The sequence below is a fragment of the Pseudopipra pipra genome, chromosome 3 (genome assembly GCF_036250125.1).
Source record: "Pseudopipra pipra isolate bDixPip1 chromosome 3, bDixPip1.hap1, whole genome shotgun sequence".
Taxonomy (NCBI): Eukaryota; Metazoa; Chordata; class Aves; order Passeriformes; family Pipridae; genus Pseudopipra; species Pseudopipra pipra.
The window spans coordinates 74,068,406-74,095,806 of NC_087551.1; the positions used below are offsets into that span (position 1 = coordinate 74,068,406).

Consider the following 27,401-nt stretch of genomic DNA (forward strand, 5'->3'; position numbering starts at 1 on the left):
GCAGAGATCACCCTCTGCAGACCAGGGAGGACCACAAGCCAAAGCAAATTTATATTCCCTGAAATAACAGCAGACAGGGGAAGACCCACAGAGGAGCAGGTTGTGAAGGACTATATCCTATGGAAAGGACCCACACTGGTGCAAGGAAAGTGTGAGGAGGAAGGAGCAGGAGAGAAAAACTGCTATAGAATGACCGCAAGCCCCATCCCCCAACAGAAAGAGCATCAGTACTTTCCAATGATGTTTCTCAGATGTGGGTTCAATCCAGAAAAAAAATTTAGTTTTGATGAAGAATCCGTCTTCCAGATTTATAAATTTAAAGCAAAGTTTATCTATTTGACTGTAAGAAACCGAATAATTAGTCTGCATTGGAAAGAATCTCAAATACAGATGACTGTATGTACAGATGTATTTATGGTTTTTAACTGCATACCTGGTTGGTTGGTAGGTGGAAGAATTTGCATACATGGAATATACACCTGTAAAATTATTAATCAACAAACACGACATGCTGTCACCTTTCATCAGAAGAAGATACCTAATTGCTCACTGTAATCTTAATTCTTGACAATTAGACCAAACACAGCTGAAGTTACAATTTAACATGAAGAAGGATGTATGATCCATAATGTGTTATAGAAACAAAGAGTCTTATCATATGGCAAAACATACCTAATGAAAGATATAAAAAAGAATAACTAAGAAGGCAGAGATAAACACATAAGGATAAGGCTATGAAACCTGGACTGGTTGCACCAGGGTAACAGACAACTTAAAATCAATTCCCTAGTTCCATCTCTCTCCATCAGCAGAAGGTAAAGCAAAACTTTCAAAGTAAATGCTTGATTTACAAGTGAATCTGTGGATGTAGATCTTATGATAGAAAGAAACTCATTAATAATTGCCTGTCAACTTGATAAAAATCTGCCTAGGATATCAGTGCTCTTGGTCACTAAAAGCTACTTTGCAATCCAGAAAAAAAGCTGATTGCTTTTCCAGAGAGAATAATCACATATGGGCGAGAATGGGATCATGCCCACAGCTTGAATTATCATTTTCACGCGATGCAAGTGGGAAGGTATATGCCTTTAATTGGCAAGTCCTGTATTGCTACAGTGTTGATACAGCCTATTTCATGAGTATTGCTCATTTCTACACAAGATTTAGAGATATCAAAAGTAAACAAATGATCTATGGGATTGTTTTCCTTCACTTTTAACATCAACTTTAGAGTTGCATTTTGTAACTTCAATGCAATTTCTATTTTACCATGTTGTAACATTATTTTTGTCTCAAAAGAAATCTACATCATTTCTTTTACAGAAGTTATTACACTGCAAGAGCAAAAGTATTTCGGATTCAGTCATGAGCAATATGTTAATGATGTAGTACAGCACTCAGTAAAATAATGTCAACATTATCTGCAATCTGCACAGCAAAAATGAAATGTCAGCCAATTCCACCAAATGGCAAATGCTTTTACTGTTCAAGGAGCTGATTTATAAATCTGTTAGCTCAGACAAGATGACATAAAATAGGAAATCGGAAACTTGGGAAGGGGAGGAAGAAAAGTGAAAGCTCTATTGATTTTTCTTTTAACACTTCCTCTATGGTAAATTGTAGGATTTTGTAGATCTTCTTTTCCCAGTGGTAAACTTCATCACCATAATGGGTAAAGGTAGAAGAATCAATATAGTTCAGATTTTTAGAGAAAAATATTCTAAAAAAAAAAAAATTTACTTTTTGCATAAGTGCAACCTACTTATATGCAAAATAAATCCTGGAAGCATTTTTAAGCTCATTAACTTTTTCCATAAAATCCATCTTCTATATTTAAGAGCAATAGGAAGTGGAGAGGCTTGTGTCTCATCTGATCTATTTAGTGTAGGAGTTGCATAGGATTTGCCTTCTTCAACACAACACAGTAAATATGACTGAGTTGTTTAGATAGCATTTACATACACAAGTGGATTCCCCTTCTTTCTTTCTTATATATATTGCCCTAAAAATGGCATAGACGTGCGTCTGGTATAGGGACTCTTGCCATTTACTGCAGCATCAGTCACATCAGTTGCAGTGATTAATAGGAAGTGTGGAAAATTTCCTTCAAAATCCTTACTGGAGTTCAAAAATGCCAAACTGAGTCTTTTGAGCCAGGTCACTGAGCTTCTTCTGTCAGTTTAGGTAAGATGGCAGAAAGAGGTAATGATTAAATCAAAGAGAATAGATGTCATTAGACAACATTCTTATTATTGATTTGAAGTAACATTGGTCAATATACTGATAACACTGGTTATCTAAGCTGGAAACACAGCTCAGGCTATAAATGCCAATAAGCAACAGAACTATTTTTCACTGGACTACATACATTCTTTGACTGATGCGGTTCTGAAAATATCACCCAATAATGACATAATTAATTAAGCATATAAAATTACTATTTTTTTTAATAAGTGGAGACACTGTGTGGAACAGATAGAGAAGATTTTCTGAAAACTTTCAATAAATATTTTCTTTGTTTCTTACTTAATCCAAAAAAAAACAGTTTGTATTGCTGGAAATTCATAGAGATTGTTTTATTTGAGTGTTATTTCATCCTGAGAGAATGAACAAGCACAAACTCTACATGTTTATGATATTGGCAGTTTACTTCTTGGCAAAACTGAAGTGACTTGTCTTTGCAGCCTTTTCACAGTGCTTTTGGATGGCTCACACATTTTTCTATCTGAAGGTGGGAAAAGTGTCCCTATTCATGTCAGGTGCAGAAAGGCCCCAGTCAGAAGAGTCTCTTCTTTATACTGCATTTATACAAATAAGTGAAAGCTTGCCATAAAATATAAAGGAGATAGGGGGGACAAGGGGGTAATCCTTCCCCTAGTGCTGTCTTAGTACAGGTGGAGCTAAACCACTACCTTCCTTAACATATTTTCTGCCACTCAGTTGCTATCATTACACCTTACTTGCCAAACTCTAGTGTAGAATACTAGAAATTTTAGTTGTCTTCTAATTCTGTAGGCACTTGCTTTTCACAGATAAAGGGGTTTTTTAACCCCTGAATGCTTCTTGAGCTTTTCAGCTTTCCTCACACAACTGGCCTGTATGATTTACAGACTGGGGAATGAGGTGCCACAGAAAGGGATCTGGGAGTCCTAGTCAATAGCAAGTTGAAGATGAGTCAGCAGTGCCCTGGCAGCCAGGAGAGCCAACTGTGTCCGGTGAAGCATCTCCAGCTGGTCAAGGGAGAGGATTGCCCCACTCTGCTCTGCACTGGTGCAGCCTCACCTTGAATATTGTGTGCAGTTTTGGGCACCACATTGTAAGAAAGATATTAAGCCATTAGAGAGCATCCAAAGGAGAGCAATGAAGGTGGTGAAGGCCCTTGATGGGAAGCCATATGAGAAGCAGCTGAAGTCACTTGATGTGTTCAGCCTGAAGAAGATAAGACCGAGGGGAGACCTCATTGCAGTCTACAACTTCCTGGAACGGGGAAGAGGGGTGGCAGGCACTGATCTGTGCCTCGGTGGTGACCAGTGACAGGACTCAAGGGAATGTCCTGAAATTGTGTCAGGGGAGGTTTAGGTTGGATGTTAGAAAGAGATTCTTCACCCAGAGGGCAGTTGAGCACTGGAACAGGCTCCCCAGGGAAGTGATCACAACACCAAGCCTGACGGAGTTCAAGGGTTTGGACAATACTCTCAGGCACATGGTGTGACTCTTGGGGATGGTCCTGTGCAGGCACAGGAATTGGACTCAATGACCCCTCTAGGTCCCTTCAAACTCAGCATATTCTGTGACTCTGATTTTGCCAAAAAAGCATTACATAAGGGACATGAGCAGCAATTCCAAAACTTCTTAAACCATTTGCCAAAGGAGATGTATTAGTACTTGATTTTTCAATCTACTGGTTTTCAACCTATTGAGCTATTTCTTAATACTGTGTGAGAGATGTAGACTTCAGTCCCTCTTCCACTAGTGAACACTGGAACTCCCATTTCCCTAATGGCAGCAGAGTGTCTTTGCTACCGAGAGACAGGCTTTAGTAAAACGAAGTTGCTGGTATAGGTGCAGGAAATACTCAAGTAATTTAGCTACTGTCCTTTTGTCTCTTTCTGTGCTATAAATAATGGTCATCCTTCCACATATGCTAGATTTGCTATCCCATACACTTGTTACAAAATTCTCCCTGGGTATTGAAGCTTATGTACCTACTTCAGAACTGTGAATTCTAGTTATCAGCAGGTGTCTGAAAATTAGGCACTGTAATGTTCAGTACTGTGATGTTTCAACACTTTTATACTTCAGTTCTTTTATGGTTCTATTCCTGAATCCATTAGTAGATAACATACAGAGCTCTGAATTCACAGGGTTAAACTTGAAAGGAAAGAAAGAATCCAACCAGAATCCCCCATTTCCCTAAATATTCCAAAAGACTCAATGGGGAAGAAAACAACAGAAAAACCACAACAGATGTGAAGAAACTGAGATGTTGTTGAAAGTTAAAAGACAAGTACAGCACTCATTTGCTATTCAGAAAGCAATGATTAATCATCTATTTTTAAAGCAGGGGTTCTGCTTGGTGCTAATGTATTTCCCAAGATCATCATCCAGACCTTCACAGTCATTGAGTAAATAGCAGCAGATGTTGATTTGTTAGACCACATCATTCAGCTAAGATTAGATATTAAATAAAAATAGACATGCTCGACAGAATCTCGCCCTTAGTTTAATAAAGCTACACCAAAATGGCAGGAGGAAGCTGTTCTCAGAAACACACTGTCTCTTCAAGCCTGAAAAACAATGTTCCCTTCTCTGACTACTATTGCAATTAGTATGTGTCAGGTAGACTTCACACCTCATCTAGAAGTAGAAACTTTATCCAATAATGGCTAAAAAAAATTTGCCAGATAAAGTTCTTGAGAGTCACCTTCTGTTAATGTTTGTATAAGCATTATTTAAAAAGAAGGAGAAAAGAGTAAATATTTTTAAAGGGTGGTCAAAGTACACCTGTTTGCACTTATCTTACCTCTTTCATTATTTCTTTGCATGTAGTAATTAAAAAACATTGTGAGGACTTTCTTGGCTTTTTGTGAATTGTGAGTTTGCAGTCAAATGAAGTGTAGAAGTTGAACATCTACAGTTTGGCTTGAACTGGTATGTGGACAGGGAGTAACTAACATGAAATGCATTTATCAGCTCCACTTGCAAAATCAGAAAGCTGTATTTTTTATTTGTATTCAGAGACCTTTAACGTAGGAGATATCTTTCAGAATCTAAAATTCTGAAGAATTTTACAAGGGGGCCACAAGTCCACATTGGGTCAATACAGCCCAACAGTGCAAATAAGGATGCTTGACTACATAGAAAAAATAATTGGAAGTAAAACAGGAAAACATACACACAGAAATACATTTATTCTGTCCTGTCTTCCAGAAATTTAAATTGGAAGTATAGACCAGTTCCTCTGGGATTTCAATTTGTGGTATTCCAAGCCCTAAGAAAATACAAAATCCATTACTTTAATGTGCCCTTTTATACACGAGTACATGGAGTACTGGTAGATGGGCAAAATGAAACAGCACAGCTGCCAAAATAACAAACACATGAAATGGAGACAAACAAATGCTGTTGCCTTTTATGGCTTCATTGTTGTCTTTTATAGCTCCAACTAGACAGAGGAACCAAACAATTTTTCTTAATGCATAAAAACTTCCTAGAGAGGAAACAGCATACAAGGGGAATTAGGATAAAACATTTATAAAAATCCTAAACATAAAAAAATAAAATTTCACTGCACTTTTCAAACTCATTTACAATTGAAATAGTACCAAAGTAACCCAGATTGAACTTAGATAACAAGTATTGATCAATACACATCATCTAGCTGAAGCCTTCTAGAACTTTATGTCTTTACCTCAAAACAAAGAAATGAAAAAAATAAAAATTTGCCATATGAATAAGCTTACCCTTGAACTTCAGGTATTCATTCAAAATTGAAATTCGTGTTAGATGAGTAGTCTATACTCATACACACAGAAATACATTTATTCTGTCCTGTCTTCAAGAAATTTAAATTGGAAGTATAGACCAGTTCTATATAGCCTGTCTATACAATCTACTGTGTAAAGATTCATGTTCAGAAGGCACAAATTTGTGCAAAGATAACTCCTAGAAAGCTTTTACCTCCCACTCCAGGTTTTGTAGTCTATCCAATGGCTGTTTAATATTGAGTATATTAAAGAAGAACTGGAATTCAGATGAATGCTTTGTCTAGTGTGAAATATCTTATTTGTTTCAAATTATGTCATTCAAGAATGAAGTTATTTAAGAAATAAAAATAATTAAAACCCCTCTCCCTGTGTATCTCTTCAAACAAATCAAATGTCTATTATCTGAGCACGCTGAGATTTCTGAGAATTTGGCTCCTCAGAAAACAGAAGCTCAAACATATTGTCAAACTAGTAAATAAAATATTAGTACAAACTACTATATAGAAATGACATTATGAAAATTTTGCTTTCCTCATGTCAGTATGTTTGGTGTGACGACCATTCCTATAATTTTTATGTTGTACTGAAAGGCAGAGAAGCCTAACTCCCAATCAGACTTCAGCACCAAGATAAACTCTTGAGCTCTTGAGCCCATAAAAAATATAGCTATATTGCCTGAAAGAAGATTGCCTAATCTGCCCCATCATTTAACAGCACTTAAAGTCCAAATGTAACTAAAATAGATAATCCCTAAGTGACCTTGTAAGTAAGTATCTAACTAATACTTATTCCAGCATTATACAGCACATGCACAAATGCTAGTTTGCATCAGGAAAAAATACAGATTTTTCAACAGAATGCCACAGTTACACTACTATATTGTTTTAGCCTCAAATGGCTCAAGCGACCGACAAAACTCATCTGGATTGGTTTACAATTAGCCAAATCAATAATCTCTGCATCAAAAATTATTTTACATCCTAAATCGACTTCAATCATCCTAAGATCTCCCAGCTTTGTCCATAAGATTTCTTTGGAAAAGAAAAGAATCTGAAACACTAAGTAAAATAGGAAAAGTTCGACCTTATTTATATACATCAGAAAGTTCGAGCTCAGTTCTAAGCTGCCCTAAAAGATGGAATCCCTAAACTATTAATCACTGGCTTCAAAGGATGCAAAATCAGATCACAGCCAAAGAAAAAATCTAGCATGACATGGTTCATATCCACAACCATCTGAGTTATCTTTGAGTATTAATTCCATTACATCTCCGCTGTATGTTTTTGTCACAGTATAAGACTAGATAAGAGTTATTTAAAAGTAATTAATAGATTCACCCTTTGCACCACTGTTTGAATAGCGTTTACTTTGCTAAATTAATAGTAGAATATTTAATGACTGTCAGATTTTCCTAAACAATGGAAGATAAATCTATCAGCCCACAAATCCCCATAAAACAATTAGAGGAGAATTAATGAATGTTAGATCTTTGAGAACAAAACAATAGTCTTCGTGTTGTGTAAGAAAGACTCTATTTTTAATAATTCTGAAAATGTCATGCAAAAATCAGACAATTGTTTTTTGTGACTACCTCGTCCATTAGGTACGTCTAGGATTTTTGAAGTTATTCTTATATTCATTGAATGGAACTACTGCATTATTGTCAAATAATTCAACTTTTTAATCACATATAAAACATAAGTAGTTCGACAGGTTTCCCAACATTTTTGTAGTTTAAGCAAAGACGTACTTATTTTGACAGAAGTAGTGTTGTACCCTTTTATAGTAAGCACAACTACTTCATAAACCTAGAGCTATTTACAGCAATATTCTTCTTTTTTTATGAATGGTATTTGGTAATATTTATGAATTCTTTTATCTCCAAACTATTTTTTTTATGAAATAGGTCATTTGCATCTTAATTTTTAGAGATATTTTAAAATAGATGATTTTTATGACAGTAGTATGTAAATTATGATTTTTCCAACAAAACTACCTGATTTTCTAGATGAAATGTAAAGTAGAATTTTGAAATTATATGTTTACTACTAGAAACTTTATAAATATTGAAATTTTTATCAGTATACTTTTTTTGTTCCATATCATTAATTGCTTTCCTACTTTAAAAAGTTGATTAATAAACTTTTCTGCTTGAAAAGTGGAAAAAAAAAGATAAGCAGAGATGAGAGATTTTTGTAGATGGAGCACAAGAAAATCTCATTGAAAAGAGAGCCTACATCTTTGATTCTCTCAAAGATTCCAGTGGCTAATATTTTGCTCTGTTTTCCATAAGCTGCAATATTTTCCATTAAGGAAACCTTAAAGTAATTGTACAATAGTAACAACAACTGATACTTTCCAAAAGAACTTGGGACATCACTTTTTCTGTGTCATTGTTTTTAAAATGTTTAGTACTTTCATTCTGAAACTCACAGTCATGTACTAGTTATAAAGCTTTATTATGAAAATTATAAACATACTGACTGATCAGATGCAAGAAAGAAGGACACAATTTATCCATGGCTTTGTATGATTCACTATATAGATATACATAGTGGGGACATGTAGAATTTTTTTTTCTGCTTTAAGAGCACTGCATGGTATTTTTGCCAATTTCAGTAATGTAAAACAAGTCCCAAAGTGACAAACTAAAATCATCAGTCAAGCACTTGAATTCCTAGACCAAATTGATATTGCTTGTGTGATCTATGTCAAAGGATCTCCACTTTGTATTTTGGTTAGAGACTTTTCAGTCAGGAGTCATGTAATTTATATTTTATTTGAACTCAAATCATCTACCTACACCTAAGTGAGACATTACTCAAAAGAATGATTTTATTTATGCTACCGCATACAAAATAAGACTGTATTATAAAGAAAATCTATAACAATTATTATTATATTGAGTGGCTGCTGTATATAAAAGAGTTCAAACCATATGGCATAAGCTTTTTCAAATCCGAGGAAAGGAAAACATCAGTAATTGTTTTATTTTGTGCAAAAATTATTTACTTGGGAACAATCTTTGATTGTTATTATGAGACAACATAAATAGAAACCTAGCAATGATGATGAACACCTCAGAACAAGAGTCAAGCATATAATTTAACAAAGTATAATACAGTCGAACTTATACCCCACAAGTGCATATGAAATTCTATGTGGATACAATGTTTGTTAAAAACACTCTATATGACTGCAATAATATTTAATATTATGTTTCTCAATGTACATATAATAAGAGATAGCAATTTTAACACATGCAAGTTTTAAAGATCTCTCAGGTGCTAATTTGATGCCCTTATTATCTATAACCACTTCAAAATTGTTACCTTTCATATAACAAATGGCCTGATAGGGTTAAGTGATTTTGAGGTCTCTGTCACTACCACAACCTAAACCTAAATTCTACCCTTTATTTTATGGTTTATCGTACTAAAAATAAGGCACGGATTTGCATAAACTCAGTGCTAGTGAATTGTATTTCCATTTTTACTTGCCTCAAAGCAAGGACTACTTCCTTACCAACATGAACTCATTCAAGTCCATACTTTCATGACAAAGTAGGCAAATCTTATTTTACTTTTTTTTTTATTTCTGTCATCCTGTAAGACTGTTATCATGTCCCTACAGAGATTATACTATACAATCTGTAAAAATATTTTGGCCGGTGGTCTTAGTAAAACATATATTTTACTATCAGTTATTCATGATATTTTAGTGATGAAGAATTACCTAAATTTTTGTCCTGCATTAGCTTGCAGTTAGGCTTCAAGGTACCCTGTAGATAAAATATCTTTGGCACTTAAACATTTAAATATGAACTTATCTCTTTATATCAAACAGCATGTTGCGAAGTTTTCCATATATTTTTTATTTTAAGCAGAAATAGAACATTTGGACACAAGAAGGCTGAAAGACAAAAGTAGCACATTTCTAAGGCAGCACAGACCACTATTTTATCAGTATTTCTACTATGTACTGAAAATCAGCTTTCTCGAGTAATTTTATGAGGTACATAAATTGTGCATTATTGTTGTCAGGTGTAGGTACAAAAGGAATGCACAACAGATTTTAGTCCTTTTAGTAGGCACACAGGAGATACTATTAAGTAAATTTTGCATTCAAGTAGAGTATGTTGGCTTAAAATTAACACACTTGGGGGGTGAAGGGCATGTGTTGAGGATAGTTTTGAGTTGGGGTTTTTTGTTGCTGCTTTTTGTGAGATTTCTTTGTTCTAAGGAGTCTGCTCTGCTTTCCAGGTACACCTTGAATACCATTATGAATCAGTTATCAGTATTTAAATTCTACCGTTTACTTGGAATAAGAGAAGTGTTGCGAAGTAGCAAAATGAATTTGGGCTAGGAGATATTAGGCATAACAAATTACAATAAATATATTCAGTCATTAAAAAAAAAAGTAAGGAAAAGAAGAGATATATAAGAATGAGAACAACAGACTGAAGGAGAAAAGTCTGCAGAGAAGTAGGCATTACAGCTCTCACCAAAAAGGGAAAGAACAAAGCTATGTTTACCAAGTTTCAGTGTAAATTTTGATCTCATATTTATGATAATTTTTATTCAAACCATAACAAATATTATGTTATATACATAAATTACCAGAAAATAACAAGTATTTAGGAAGCAGAGCTACAAGAAAATGCTTAAAAATCACCTGTAGTGGTTGATGGATTAGAGATATTTCTGACAGTCACACCACAGAGCCAAAACAATAGTTGTTTTCAAAAAATATGCACATCCATTACAGATATAATTAAATTATTGTTATCAACCAAAACTTAATTATTTCAAGAAAAGATGTCAATTCAGAACAAAATTTAATTTCTACATATGAGAAAATTAAAAGTAACACTATTTCAAGCAGAAGACTGCAATAATCACTTGAGAAAGTAAAATCAACAAAAATTCTAAACATAATGCATAATAGTGTAAAAGGTGTTTATGAACTTTGCCATAAAACAGCTCAATTAAGAACTGCAAGTTTATCAGTTTATGACATTCATATCTATGCTAATCACCATAAAATTTGTAAGTGCAAAGCCACAAAATCAAAACCAACTCTCAGTAGACTGTGTGTGGGTTTTCCTGTCTTAATTTCATAAAAAGAGAGAAAGAGTACATACAAGTGCCAAGAAACTATATTTACTAACCCAGAATTACTGTTCAACTCAATTCTATTCAAATCATGCCCAATTTTTTTTTGTAAACTCATCAAAACAGTGAAGATGGTCTTGAAAATATTTTAGTTTCTTTGCAAACATTCTCTTTTACTTATATAGGACCCCAAAATCATAACAGTTGTGTCTAATCTGAGATCTTCAACAGTCATATAAGGTCTAGTCAACAATCTTTCTTTCTGTACTGTCCCTACATACCACGATGCAGTTGATAAATAATAGATATCTATAGTCGCATCTATATAAAAGCAAGTGTTTCTCCGTCTACATAACCAAAAACATTTCCAGAGGAACAATACCAAGCAACAGTTGCTCCCATCAACATGGCACTCAGTCAATAGACTAAAAGCCACTCAAAACAATCAAGATTTCAAAACTGCCCTCTGCAATAATTGCATGTGGAATTTTACTGCCTCGACTAAGATTTTGACCTAGATCTGTCACGGATAACACTATGCATTCATATAGCACCTGTCATCTTTCATTCCTAGGGATTTCAAACACTTATCAATATGGCAGTACTGGTGGAATAAGTAATCAGGAAGACATTCTAAGAAGTATTCTTAACCTTTGACAGTAACCAGACTAATTTTATTTTCAAAACTGTGTAAAAGGTGAGGGTTTTTTTTAAAAAAAAAAAAACCTCCAAGGAAAATTCTAAAGATGAAACTCACAAAGGCTTAATAAATTCATAGTTACTCCTTTGAATAATCAGCCCATAGCCTTAGAAAATATTGCAATAAGAATTCTGTATTTAATATCAGGATATTTACTTTTAAGGAGTAATGTTTTGAAATTCTATATTATTTCTAACAGAAGGTATAAAAGCTGTGAGATGTTCATCTTTCACCTCCAAGTAAAAACTGTTTTTCAGAGCTGTGTGCTTAGAATAACATGGGTCTTACTTTAAAAAACAGATTTGAATTTTGTAGGTTAGATAACAGGTGTGTCATCCATGTATGAGTACATGTACATGTGTCACATCTGTGGATGCTGATAAACTTTGTTCATTCCAGCTTTGGCTGGATTGGTTCTTCCAAGGTAAAGAACATAACAGACCCTGAACTCACCTGGGAGATAAAGCCCACAGTAACTCAAAACAGAGGCTGAAAATACTCCCTTGTCCTTCCGCACCGTCAAATACTCATGCATCCACATTTTTCAACAGACAAGGCATCTTTCAATGTTTCTTATGTCACAAGAGCTTGTAGTATTCCCACTATAACTTGCCTGTCACTTGCTGTTGTTCTGTCAGAGCTATGAGAAGTCATTTCCTTTTACAATGATAACTTCCTTATGAGGGGCAAATAGTAGTGAAGTGGTGTGATGAAGCTTAGTATCTGGGCTAGGTACCTCCCATGTTGGTCTACAGGGGTCAACTACTACTGTTTGTCCCTCTAAAATGCCTTTGTGGAGCCAGACACCCCTGTATTTATCTTACAGCCTAAAACTAGCAATGTTCTAACTCATTCAAACTAATTTTTCTCCCTGGAGACCAATTACATAGACCTAATGTCAGCAGTGCTCACCAACATCTGAAGAGACAGCACAGATCGAAGGGAAGTGCAAGGGAGAAACTCCTCCATGGTATATAATAAAGAACATCTTTTAATCTTCCAAAAGTGAATAAAAATTTGTATTAAAATTCTCTGAATTCAGGCACAGGTCAGAAAACGACATGAAGACCAAGGGCACATGTCCTTTTCCTTTAGTGCTAACAATAATAGCATGGACTTCAGCCTCATAAGAAGATTAGAATTAGCTCTGTCCCTGTAAAAGCAACTATATCAACACCCTATCCTTTCAGTTTAACCTGCAAAGACTAACCTGAGACTGCCTGGTATTCAACCAGCTTATTTGTACCAAGCAACCAAAAAGCTCCTTGATAAAATAACCAATTCTCAAAACAACTCATCCAAAACATTTGTTTTCCAACACTTCAGCTCTTGAAACCTAAAGACTGAGTTTCTTCTCAGATTGATTCAGAAAGGCTATTTCTCAGTCACAGCTATGAAGAGTGCAATGGAAACCTTCCCTAGACTCATTAATAATTACATTCAATGCAGTTGATCCTATGCATCCATTAATTACATCCAGTGTGACCTATTCTTACTTTCAAAGCACCTGCCTCTGCAGAGCATAAGGACTGTTTTCACTGTTCCTCTTATATTTCTCTTTTCATGTTTGTCCTCCTCATGCAGGAGTAGGCAGGTACAGTCTATAGATGTGGACATATTCAGAAACTTCCTGTGCTGCAACCTTGCATAAAATATTTTGTAGGGCAATGGGTATGTTTTACTAACTCAGCAGTGAGCTCAGTCCAGGAAAAGCAGGGCCAGCTTTCTGACCTGTACTTTAAAAATACCAAAAGAGGTATCCTGTGCAGAAGAGTTGCAATTAGATGACTTAAAGCAGGGCAGTACAGACTGTGCTGTGTTACCTTGTGAGATAGCAGGTTCTAATATTCCAAGATAAATATAACAAAGTGAAAAATTATCTTCCCAGTGGACAGCATTGTTTTGGTCTTTATAGCCAGTGAAATTTATCATATTCAGAAAATATTTAGATAAATCTTTAACGCGCTTCTTCTCTCACTGTTCTGAAATAAGCAGTTAGAACAGATCACAAATACGAGAGTCAGGCAACTACTGCCATTCCTACACTGCCACTGTTAATTTTGGATAGACAATGTTCAGCAGCACTTAGCATAATAACACCTTACATTTGATGCTGGGTGTGTTTTTTGCCCTAAGTGTTCAGCTTCTTAACTTCTAAACCAATGAAGTTCATTTGGGTTTATGTAACTAAGACTGAAGGGACATTGTGGGCTCTAGTTGTTCTTTCACTTAGAGAGCTTTAAAACAGACTTTTTGATACAAAAAAGGTCAATAAACATGACAAATCCTGAGAACTGCTTTCCATGAAAATAAGTAATAGTTGAGGATGTCTATCAGCTGTCAGGAACTAATGTTGCCTCCAGAGCAAAAGGTGTTCAATAGAAAAGCAGTCTTTGGAATGGAATTAAAGTCCATGAGGAACTTGACAAAATATTTTCAAAATCATTGGTTGTACTGAACTACACTTGCAACCAGAACTACAGCTTAAATCTCAAGCAGTATTCCTGTACCTTGCTGAATCAAAACTGATAACTTATTATATAAGCTACACTTGAGATGAGAGGAGGGGGGTTTATGATTTGGGGTTTGGTTTTTTTTTTTAATAATTTAGTTTGAGCAATTGGAACGTGCAGTAACCTTACAGCTTCACCATAGAGTGAGCAAGAAGTAGTACAGCTTAGAAAAAAATATGCTCTGACCTTTGTTTTAACATTATGTTTTAGACAGCATTTTTCTAAATGAATCTTTCACATGGCGTATTTACTGACATTGACTAGAAAATCCTGCTGAACTGACAAAGCATAAAACAGGAATCAGTACCAAGTAGTTTATCCTTAATAGGTCTGGCATGCCATTCTACGGAAAAATACCCTTTAGTGTCTGCTGGCATTGATTTATTTAATTACTAATCAGAAGCCACGCCAACTGCTTGACACAAGTTAGGGTCAGAGCCAATTGTTTGTGGGCACATGCTTAGTCATCTGCATGTCAACATTTTTTTTTTACCCTCAGGTAGATGAGCAGAATGTCAGCTCCTTCATAGTTTATGAATGAAGAGCTAGATGGGTAGATAAAATGGGAAAGAAATTCTTTGGTTGCCAAATTATTTTTCAGTGTTTGAAAACAACAGCTACTAGGATAATACCTCAAAATTTCATCAAGATCACAATTTCCCTTGTTCAAGGATGTATAAATACAATATTTTCTTTCAGTCTTTGGAAAATGCATTATTATTAAGAGGAATCCAGCAGCTGAAAATTTCTGCAGAGTTGCTTTGTTTCTGTAACTTATACTACAAACAAGTCTAAGTTTCTTTTATTTTTAAGTCAGTTGCAATTGCCAGTTGCAGCTGTTTTCCCCTTCTATTGTGCCAGAACTTTTACTTCCTCGGGTTTTTTCCTCTGTTCTTCTCTACCCAAGCAAAAAGAAGTGAAAGATGCTGCCTTTTGCAAATTTTATCATTTTTTTCCTCATTGTCATCATAATTAACCAAGTATGTGGACTGTTGGTGTTTTTCTCCAGTTTATCCTTGTTGATTGGTCTTGTGTTTTCAAATAGGACAGTGAAGGTGGAAAACTACATTTGATAAAAACTTCAAACAGTATAGAAGATGTTGATAAATATAATGAGCACAAAACCGAGAGATCCAAGCAAATTTTGATCTCTAAGGAAGGTGCTATCTGCCTCTATAACACATGAAAATGTTATTAAATGTTGCAGTACATTAACAGGGACTGTTTTCTCACCAAATACAACTAAATAAGCACTTGCTGTAAGACTTTCAAAACATGTTTGTCTTTACAAGAAGGCATACTTTGATCTACACTATAATTCTATATTAAGGTTACAGGTTAGTATTCCAGAACTCTTATATTATACCAAAGTATTCCTTTCAATATATATATATTAATAAAAAGGTTGACTTAAAAACAGATGAAAGTGCCTGAATCATAAGTGCCAATACTTAAACCTGGAATGACATGTAGGGACCATAGTTTACTGTAGAATGAAATAACAGAAAATATCAAATACTTAGATCTTCATGGACTAGAACAAAAAAGGCATTTATGTCATACTAACAGTAGCTGGACACCCAGACCTGACATTTTTCTTAAGCAATGCATGAAAATATTAGATGGTTGGTATACAAATTCTGTCTCAAAAAGTTCAACATGCAATTCAACAATTCTGTAACAGGGTAATTAAAAATTTTCCCAGACTCTTATTAAAAATATACATCTTGACTCAAGTAACCAGAAAAGAGAAAATTCAGATTTTAACATGTGTTTGAGATTTAAGTCTGTGCTGAATTGGGTGGGTTAGGGTGGTGATTAGCAAGAAATCTGAGACAGTCCTTATAATACAGAGTCTAAAATACAGCAAAAAATTTATTAACACGTACTAGAATAAAAAGATCAGAGAATGAAGGGGATCTATATTTAATTCAGGCCAAATCTAAACACCTTTAATCTCTAGCAGTTCAGGCACAACTGTCTTGAACACTCACCCTTAGCTTTGCTAAAGCTCTAAGCAGGGTGCAAGGGACTCCTCAATGAGCAGGCATAACAAGAATAAATGTCTGCTGTGCTTGTCCCATATGATCTTTACAGCACCTTATGGTATGGAAGCATCCAAGGTTACTTTCAGGAAAACTAAAATCTGCGTCCTATTTTTGGTGAAAACAATATAACTAATTTTTTGCACTGTATTTGATGGACAAACATTGTTTAACATTAGCTTGGGCTTCCTGTGTGACTAATTAAAAGCTTTCCAAGTGGCCTGAAGCTGAAAATACACATATACAGACATTGATGAGAAAGACAGTTTGCTTAGACAATAGGCATTGAATATTGTAACAAAATTGTGAATTTGCACGGAAAAAATCCACAACAATATAATAACACCAGAAAAGTCAATGTTTGTTTCTACATAACTGAAGTTTAAAATATGAAGTAAATTGAATTTTATCACAAAATGTGTACAAGTAATAGTGTGGTTTCCAGTCAACTTTCATTTCCATCTTATGAACTGCCTGCATAATTTAAGTTCAGGAACTCATGAATTCTTTTTAAGTAAATAGATTATTATAGAGATATTTGATAATGTCTTTTTAAAAATCTTTGTAAAAATTCTTGTTTTACACTTGGTAAAATTTCGAGTAGATTCATGGCTATGGGTAGTAGTAGAGAGAAACATTTATGATGTGTTTAAAGAAAGACTGGATGTAAGTAGAATTATTTTTTTTTCAGTTCAATACTTTGAAGTGTTTTTTAAACTAGTTTTTCAGTTGTAACAGTTTTCATGAGAACAGTACTCATAAGATTAAAATATATATGGAAATAGTTTGCACTAAAGTAACGATCTGCAACTAAAGCCCTGACAAAACGTTTGCTTTAAATCACTACTACTTGTAATATGAACTGGCTGCTTAACAACTCGTTCATCAATTTTCTTCCTCTTCAGCTTTGAATTTACAAGTTTGAATTTTCTAGCTCTTTTCCATTTTAATGTTTGCCTGACACATTACCTTTTCAAATTTTTTCTTGCATGGATTTTGATAGGGTAAAAGCATGAACATGATCATTATACTAAGTTGTATATATGTTCTGCTATGACTGAAATTACTTAGCTTGTCATATTTTATATGAACTTAGAGGAGAGAGGTCTGACCTGAAGAACAGTAAAGGGTAAGTAAACATAGTATTCTGAGAAAAGAAGAGCTATTCAATTAAAGACTGTTTTAAGACCCTGTTATTTCTTTTTGACATATTACAAATCCATATTACAAATGTAAAATTTTTCATGCCAACGTTTGTATGTTAGTGTTGTAGAGACACTTAAAACCTGAAAGCAAGGATACCTTTTAGTTCTTGTAATAAAATAACTTCTTCTTTTCAACAGGAAATAAAAATTTATAACACAATTATAACCAGACATATGATTGCAAAGGCTATTGCTGCAGCTGGGCAATATGATTTTTAATAGTAGATAATAGCATTGGACATACATCAGACACTACTGGGTATAGCTTCCTGCAAGTAAGTGCCAAGTTAAATACCTTTGTTCTGAAATAAGTGGTGAGTGAAATGCTTATAATTCTTCCACTGGCAGAGTTAGAAATAGGGTTCCCATTCTTTTCTTGAATGCTTGAATGGACATTGAATGGTATCAGATAGCTTCTCATATGTATTTATGTGCGGTGGTGACATAAAGTGAACAGGCAATTCCAACAAGGCAGTTTTCTGTTGGTGGGTTCCCATAAGAAAAGATCACACAGTTTGTGAACTTACAGGTATTGCAATGAAGTAAAAATGGAATTAGTTCTCTAAGAAGAGCATCTCAATAATTCACTACTTAGATTTCATATTTAGTTAATATGCTAAATATTTGGCTTCTGGCTGACTTTGTGAAAAGTAAGCATTAGCTTATTCCATAAAGATGCCATAATATTTTAGGAGTTATTTTTCTTATATGTTTCTAAATAGTCACAGAGATTATCCTACCCTACTGACAAGTTGTAAGAACCAGTTGATGTCTTGAGTCCACTTGCTTCCTAGGTCATGAGCCACTCAAAATACTTTACACTCATCAGTCAATTGCCAAGGGAAAAAATATGTCAAATCTGCCCTTGAGTAGTTCAGGCTTTCAAACAGCCTTTTCTGGCTGGCTGAATGGGACAAGATCAGCAACATTGCACATTATCCCATCTGTCAGAAGATTTGAATGGTATTTGGAACTCACAAGAGAGGATTATTCAGAGTTCCATTTGGGAAGTGAGGAACTTCACAGAAAACAAACAAGCAAAAAACACAAACAAAAACCACAAAACAAAACCCACAAATAAACTAAAAAGTACATTAACTGCCTTAGATAAGTAGTCTATAGAGAACTATCTATTTTCATGTACTTTTACATATTTTTCAGCTAACTCAAAGATCCAAGTGCCATAACCAGCACTAGCAGACAGCACACAGATGTATTAGTATTACAAAAACTTGAAATTTACACTACTGTATTAATTGCCTTGATCTTGTGTACTCTAATTGCTGTTTAATAAATACTAATGTATTATTGTTGCCTGTAAGTTAAAAAGTTACTTTATATGTGGCAGTAAATCTGCAGTATATGAGAAACTGTTGTTTAAACATGTTTCAAAATGGCTTTTTGTAGTCTCTTTGCTAACTCATGCTTCTTCTTCCCAAGACCCCCCATGACAAGTGTTATCTGTCTCAGGAATGTCCTGAGAAGATATCAAGAGGTCTTCTCATTGGCCTTTGTTAACACTTTCCTATTGGCTATTAACTCTTTACCTGACTGGTTTTTCTGTAAGCCCCTTGAGACTTGTAATTGGTTATTCTGTGAATCCTCCTAACACTATAAATGTAACCCCCCCAACAATAAACGCTCTCTCTTGCCTCCTCTCCACGGCCAGTGTGCTGTCCCTGTGGCTGCCATGGGACCTCGTGGTGGGCTGAGGGGAGAGCACCTCTCCCCTCCAGGCTCAGGACCTGAAGAAACCCCTGGTGCTGGAGTTCCCCCTCCCTATCCACCCTCAACCGTCAGAAATGGCCCCTCAGATGGAAATGGAACCAGAAATGGTACCCCAGGGAGGAGATCCAGATTTATATACAGAAAACCTTCTATTTGAAACACACAGCTGTGAAAACAATTTACATAAAATGCTGTGATATTTCAAATTCTTGCCAGTGGAACAGAAACCATATTTCTGTTTCATTTAAGCTATAACAAGGGCCATACTACTCTGAAATATTAAGAAAAGAAACTTTTTCTTTCCCATCTCCTCTTCATTTTGACATGCCCCTCATCAGTAGGATTCAGGTTACCATTCACAAAATACGGCAACCTTAAAAGCAGGGGAAAAAACCTGCGGTCTAGACATCTGAAATATGATTTTCTTACAGGCTATTGAAATTGATGGTTTACACCCAGCACAAATAGAATCTGAAATACTAAAGTAAAAAATTCCTTTTCACAAACTCATATGCCTTATCTTTTCTTACTCTCCATCTCGACTTTCTTATCTTGTTGTAATTTTTTCCTAGCTGTAGAAAGTGTTTTGTTGTTTCAGGTGGTGTTTTGTTTGATTTTTATAAGCAATAATGTTTAATTTTTAATCTAAGCAGAAGAGGATGAAACATTAAGGGAAATGCTGGAGATTCGCATTCATGATTTAACCAGTTGTGCAACAAAAAGTTCAAAACTCTCTAATTTACCATATATTTCTTGTTATTTGTGATTGTTGACACAACATCTAGAGTAGCATTCAGATGGACAAGACTCCCATTAAGTAAAATGAGTCTCACATCACAGAAAAATGTGTGATCAATATTTGTAAAGGTACTTAAAAGTGCCCATCTGTATCATATTAAAATTTTGTGCAACTTTGTGATACCCATATGCAATTTGATGATTAAACTATTAACACAACAGGACTGTAAGAAGTCAATACTTCACTGTTGACTTATTGCTGCCCAACTTTGAGAATGAGGAGGCAAAAGAAACACTCTGAATATCATCTAGAGTTTTGCTTGTATCTTATACTCTCACAAAATCTTCCTTAAAAACTATTCTTGAAATTATTTAGTTACCAGCTCTAAAAAAAGTTAGTAATAAATACCAGTGTATTGACCAGTAGTTTCTAAAATGTCAGTGTGATTTATGTTATTGGTCACTATTTCATATCATGAGAGACAAAGCACATTAGCAAAAATTGTTGAAGCCTAATGGTAGCTTCCACTCTCCTCACAAACTGTAAAGCAGCATCAATAAAGGTACCAAAATTAGATCCTTTATTATGGTATCAAATAATCTTACAGATGTTTAGGAGGAATGTGAAAAGATACAAAAAAATCTTAAGATAGCAAAAAAAGCAAGAAAAAACTGTAGTGAAGATACCAAAGAATCACATTTGTACAAAGAATGGCTAATCTAGACATTACTTGTATTAATTGAAACTTGCCTACACAACATCATATGAGAAAGGGTAAGAGTTCAGAATATAAGGAATACTCAGAACCAGACTTCACAGATTTTATGACATGTGAGGATAGAATAATTCTAACCTTGCAGGAAGCTAGACTGGATGACTGCCCTTCTCTCATGTTGTCCAGGTCTATTCATGCGCATTAATTGAAATTTTCCCTGCATGGTGAGGCTTTGATTCAAAGCTGGCTCAGGTGTACAACAGCACACCCACTAAGTAAAGATTGTTAGAATTTCCCAGTTTTAACCTACTTTCAGTATCAGGAAAAGATTCTTTAACAAAGGTTTGTTAAAATAGCTAATCATTATATGTCCAGCCTTTTTCCCCAGTTTGCTATAGCAGTCCCTTGTTCCATTTTCATTCAAAAACAAAAATCAGCATTCTATAATGAAGAATTCCGCTACAATCTTCAGTGTATCTGTAAATCATAATCTACCTTAGCAAAATATTAGCTGTAACTGAAATTCCATAATCTAATTACAAAATCCTGAATTACCAAAACAAGAAATAATGTTGGATTTTTACCATTGTTTTAAGGCACAAACATGCATTCCAGCATTAATGTCATGCAGTTATGCTACAAGTAGGAGGAAAATAAAATTTTAAGGTTTTGGGCTCTTTTTACCCTTTAGAAACTCTTTAATAATGTGATAGTCACTTTTCAGACAAAGCAAAGTCCTTTGTGGAAAAAATAAATCATATGCAAGGCCACATTTTAATGCTTTATCCTTCTAAAAGTAGAGTATATATACGTATTTGTTACATTAGGGAAGAGATGTAAACAGAGTTGGAACTTTCATATAGTAATAGTTCAGAAAATACAACCACTTGTTCCCTTCAATGCTTGTATTTTCCGCATATTAAATGATAAATTGGTCTACTGAAAAAAAGGCCTCCAAAACCAACAACAATGATGACTTTTATCCTCCTGAAGAAAAAAACAATCCTAATTCAATATTTCACTTTATATCATATTTTTACTTTCAATATTTCACTTTAGGATATTTTACGTATTTAAGATATTTTTAAATTATTTCAACTTAAATAAAATTGAACCTGCTGCTTCTCAATACTAGGACTTCATGTCTTATTGATGTTCACACAAAATCAACACTTTAACAAAATGCAGAGTATTTTGAAAACTGACCCGAGATCTCTACGAACAAGACACATCTCATCCAACTTTAGCCACAAGAAGTTCAGCATCAAACCTCAACTAGACATTTATTTTATTTATAAAAGTCAGAAAACTACCTCCTGTTTTAGAGAGGAGTTTCAAGACAAGTATTTTTCATTGTCTTCTGAGGAAGCCAAGAAGTTTGACGAGAATTAATGGCAAGTTTTACCATGGTGAGAGCTAAGCAAAATAAACCTCATCCTATGTTTCTGAATATCTGATGAATAGCAACTGGTCTTAGAAACATCCCTACTATACCTAACCATTCACTGTATTCCTTTTAACACACACAGTTTGAGTAAGCATAGTTCAAGAATGTCATAACCAGCAAAAATTAAAATCAAGGCAAGTTCTAAAATAGTTATTTTTGTCATCCTCCTGTATAACCAACTTGGACAATATTAAAAAGCAGCACATTAAAACGAGAGATCACTGAATCACTGTGGAAGTTGTACTGAAATTAATGGCTATTTTCTATCAAGAATTAAAGATCAAAGGTATAAAGTAAGATTTGAGACTGGAATGCTTTCATACATAAAAACAATTTCTACTAAAAAAAGCCATATCAGTGCTTGCTTCCTATTTAACGTGTGAATTGGATGTGAAGCTATTTTCATCTAGCAGGTAGAGAAAACGGTGTAGAAAAGCTAGCTTTATCCCTGGAGTAAGGGCCATCCACATTTGTGCTGTGGTTCCATGCTGCTGACACACTGAATGGTTTTGATGCATTCAAAAGTACATTTAACACAACTCCTTCAGCAAGAAGGAATAGGAAGTCAACAGGGAAGCCTTCTCTGAAAAGGATTTTTATAAAAGAACAAAGAAAGCAATTTGAAAGGAAATGTGATGCTACCAATTCAATAATATATTACATTGCTGAATTATGTACTGTGGTTAAAAATTAATAAAGCAGAGTAAGTTTTACTTGTTTACTGTAACTAAATAGGTTATGTAGTTGTGTATATTTTGTGAGTTAAATGAGTACAGTGAAACCCATTTGAAATCATAACCTAAGGGACTAGCAAATGTCATTAGACTAACAGAGATGGTCTTCAACTGCAAGTCAAATGAAGGTTTTACTGAAAACCTTAGAGGTTTTTTTAAAATATGCTTGTAAGTTTTAGTCACACAAGTAGTCCTTAATAGTCCTTTTCTCACTTATTTGCATGCTTTGTATTTATGCAGCAATATAATTATAATACAGAGGTTGCTTCATAGTAAGAGTTGTAGCATCTCCCTGCTCTGTTCCCACTCTGTGAAGATAAAAATCTCCTGTATATGAAAGCCTCCCATTACATTTTCTTTTACCATCCTCTAAATATTTCAGTTTTGCACACTGGGTACAAACATGATATATCTATTTAGTACATCTAGCTTCTCTAATATATTGCTTACTCAATTATTGTTTTTATTAATAAAATGACACTTAACCTCAAATGCACTATGTAGTCAAGTTTATCTGCTCAATTATTGATATTGTAATTGGTTAATTACTACTGTGTAGAGCTACTGTGTAGTGTCTAAAGACGCTGCTAACATACCAACCTTATAGAGGGTAGAAACATAACAGGAAAGGTGACTGACACGACCAGGTTCATTGGAAACATCCTTGCCAGGCACATTAAAAATTAGCTGGCTTCTGTACGTGCTTAGTCCATGTCACTCACTACTGCAAATCTTTCAAAAAAAATTTACATCCAGAGCATATGGTGCATCATAACAACTCTCTGCTACAGTTCCTAAAAACTATTTGATGTAACAGTTGTTGCATGGAGTGGAACACAACAGATTTAAGGATGAGAATGAAAGCAACACATTTTGCTTAAAGTTATTAATATGATCATCTTAGGTTTACATAACATCTTTAGTATGATGGATGTTAAAATATTCTACAAACAAAAGGCCTGGCATAAGGCAAGAGACACTAAAGTAATACTCTAGAAACACAGGCTGGTTGCAATCAGCAAAATTCCATAACATGTTTCTTTTGGTCACATATGGTGTCTGGTCAAGCCATACCCAAAAACTTAGGCAGTTTGAACAGCTTTAGGAGATGTAGTTACCTGAAATTCCTGCACAGAGGCAGGATAGATGTGTTTTTCATGTCTGTTAGTTATGACATTTAGAACTAATGTGGACAGAGAGATTTAATTTGTCCTCTTAGCATGGCTGCACTGATAGGACTGAAAATCCCCCAGTGACCCAGGTAGTTCTGCTGCCTGTGTAAAATTTTTCCCCAGATCTGACCAAGTTCCCTATAGGGCCTTTGTTTCTTGGTCAGTTCCCATTTAGAGAACTGTATTTGTTTTATCTAGGTAGATTTGAGTGTGTATTGGTTTGTGGTTTTTTAAGTTTTTCAGTATATGCCCTATAGACTTTACAACATAAAGAATAAATGCATATTAAAGGTAAGTGGTGAAGAATACTACATCTGTTAGAGCATAACATCCAAAAAATACTGTTATTCAAACTAGAGGTTAGCCATACTACTGTATTTAACTCTTTAATTGTCATAGCCCCCTTGACTTAAAAGGTGCAGCTTCTTATCCTATGCTAGAGCACAGACTAAGTACTTATCAAGGGCAAAATGGCAGTAGATCAAAATGACTGAATACTGTTTTCTAAATTTTACATCTGGAATAACCCGGTCCAAGTAATTGCTGTTCTCATGATTTTGATACCTGAATTTTTCTTCCAAATGAGGTCATGTGGCTGTATGATTGATTGACAGATTGGTCAAATCTACTCAAAAATTACAAACAAGCAAAAATGAGAAGACCAGCAGTGCCTGGAGGGAGACAGGGAAGAGCAAGTCCCTAGAGCCCACACTGTATGCTTCCACTGACACACAGCAGTGGGTCCCACCAAGCCCATAGAGGTAACTGAGATGCCCAGCACTGAGCTTGTCCCACTGACTGAGATACTGCTGTTCCCCTGCCTCTGTACATCCCTGTGCTTGGGGGAATGTGAACTTTCTATGGACTGATCACACTCTTGTGGTGGCCCAGAAAGTAGAAGAAGCAGGATATTGCTCTGCTTGCAATTTTTTTGCTAGCAGCTTGCAATTTTCTACATTACAAGCACCATCCCTTAAAGATAAAAGATGTTTAAAACTCTTTATATCTTTTATGGGATCTGTGTTACTACAAGCAAGAAAAGTCTTTCACATCAATTGCTTAAAGGGTGTCATATAGGCTCACATCTTGCAGATTTGGGAATCAAATGGACTCATGTAATCAACTGAAAAAGATTTATTTCCACACAAATATAATGCCTTGGAAATTAGAATACAAAATTTTCTGGACCATTATTAGTTAGAGATATCAGTATTTTATTGTATACAGCAAAAACTTCAAACCTTTTGATCGACTGTGCTTGTCATCACTAATTCACTCGTATGTCTATGAATATGTACAATTGTATGTGAAGAAATTTCTTTTCTTCGGGTTTTTTTCTGAATGTCACTACCTTTGCAACATGTGCATATCAGCAAATGAATTGTTTATCAATACCAAAAAAAAAATTGACTAGAAAACTAACTAAACATCAGTAAGAAAAATTATCTGGTTTAAGGATGCAAAATCCCTTATTAGTTATCCAAATTCATTCTGAACAGTCTAATTCATAGAGATCTAGTCTTCAGAAAGAAAGACAATTCTCCATGAAGACAGTTAATGTTTTCTCTGTTAATTATCTATGAAATAAAGGCCTCTCTGCTCATAATGATTTAAATTTCTACTTTAGATAAATACATTTAAAATATATTTACTCCAAATAGCAATATTTGCATAACATTTTAAAGGATATTTAGATTATCTAACAACTGCATGCATTTAGTCCAAGTACATGTATTGAAAATGTATCAAAGACTAGTAAGGACCTTATGTGAACAAGCAACTGTAATTTAACATCTTTCATTTGGAGACCTGAATATTAACTAGACATTGAGAATATCTGAGACTATACCATCCAAGGGGATATTCTACATGTTTCGTATTTCCTTGAAGGTTTCGTGCTGCTCTTAGCTTAATATATTTCTTACAAAAGAGAGTTTCTAATGGTGCAAAATAAGTTACACATATTTTGGGAAAAGAAATTGGAAAAAAAATCACATTGAAATAATCCCTACTTTTATCTATATTTGTCATTTTTATCTGCCAGTGTTCATATTTTCATTTTTAATCTCATTTTATCAGATATAAGAATTTTAGCCAAATTACTTTTCTGAAAAGAAAAATCTCCAGTGAATTGCATTTCAAAAATATATGTATTCTCCTCAAAGCTATTCCAACAACAATTTTGGCTTATTAGCAGAGCAAAGAACTTGAGGTCAAACAACCCAAGCTCCACTTTCATCTCTGCCACTGACCTGTTTGCATTACATCATTTCATCTCTGCTTTGATTTCCATCCTACGCTTCATTTTTCCATATATGATAAAGCAGACATAGATTTAATTGTCTGACTGTCTAGTAAAATGTTGCAAAGATCTTGACTGGGTTTGTAATTTATATATGTTATGCATTTTATTAGGCTTAAGTGGAGTTACCACATCATCCTGAATTATCAGATAACAGACATGTATATGAAAATGCTTCTCCCTCTTTACATATAAAAAATATTGCGGTATATTTATTAATTGTAGACCTTACAAATAAGATTAGCGGTCTTCTTCCTGTCATACACTAAATTATAGAGCCATGTTTTGTGAAATGCTTTCATTGCAAACCATTTTGCTGTGTCCAGCACAATAAATCAGAAGCTATTTCTCCAAGTATCAATGGATTTGGTTTTTATTAGGGAACTTCAAAAAGCTCTGAATTGAACAGTAAATATGCATGTTTCTAAAATTCAGCAAAGAAACAATTACAACATCTGAAGATTAGGTGCTCTCCTTGTAATATAAGGCAAGAACAGTAAACCAATAAAGTATGTAACATTGAAGAGTCATGGGTAGTGAATGCACAGAGATCAAGAGTAAGAAATATATTTCTCAACTAAGTTAGTCAACATGATCCCATAAGAAAGTTTGTACACATTATAGGGTCTTTTACTTATGTAATTGCAACCTAAACTAGACCCCTCTGAACACCGGTAAAGTAATCCAGACTATAATCTAAATTATATCCTAGAGTGCCAAATATTATATAAGATCAGAGAATAATACAATAAACAGCATCTCCTAATGACAGAAGCTCACAAAAAAAAAATCTCAGGCAAAAATAAACAGAAGGAATACCCAACTAATTTTTCTTTCATTAGGTCTTAACCTCTCAGTGTTGGATCTTACTTAAGTTCTTGGAGACCACTGCAGTCACTTATCCACTGGACTGCAATACCAAACCTTTGTCACCTGAGCATGCTTTAGCTTGGGAGTTGAAGGGCACAAATGCACAAAGTGGGCTACAAGTTAATATCTG

At 34.6% G+C, this 27,401-nt stretch overlaps 1 protein-coding gene and 1 non-coding gene across 7 annotated transcripts in view; both read right to left on the reverse strand.

Moving 5' to 3' along the window:
* The window catches only part of GRIK2 (glutamate ionotropic receptor kainate type subunit 2), a 365,319-nt gene that overhangs the window by 271,363 nt on the left and 66,555 nt on the right, over window positions 1-27,401 (reverse strand). The window lies entirely within an intron of this gene.
* LOC135412531 (U7 small nuclear RNA) lies at window positions 11,801-11,858 on the reverse strand. Its single transcript, XR_010429727.1, has one exon. It is a non-coding gene; the product is annotated as a U7 small nuclear RNA (small nuclear RNA).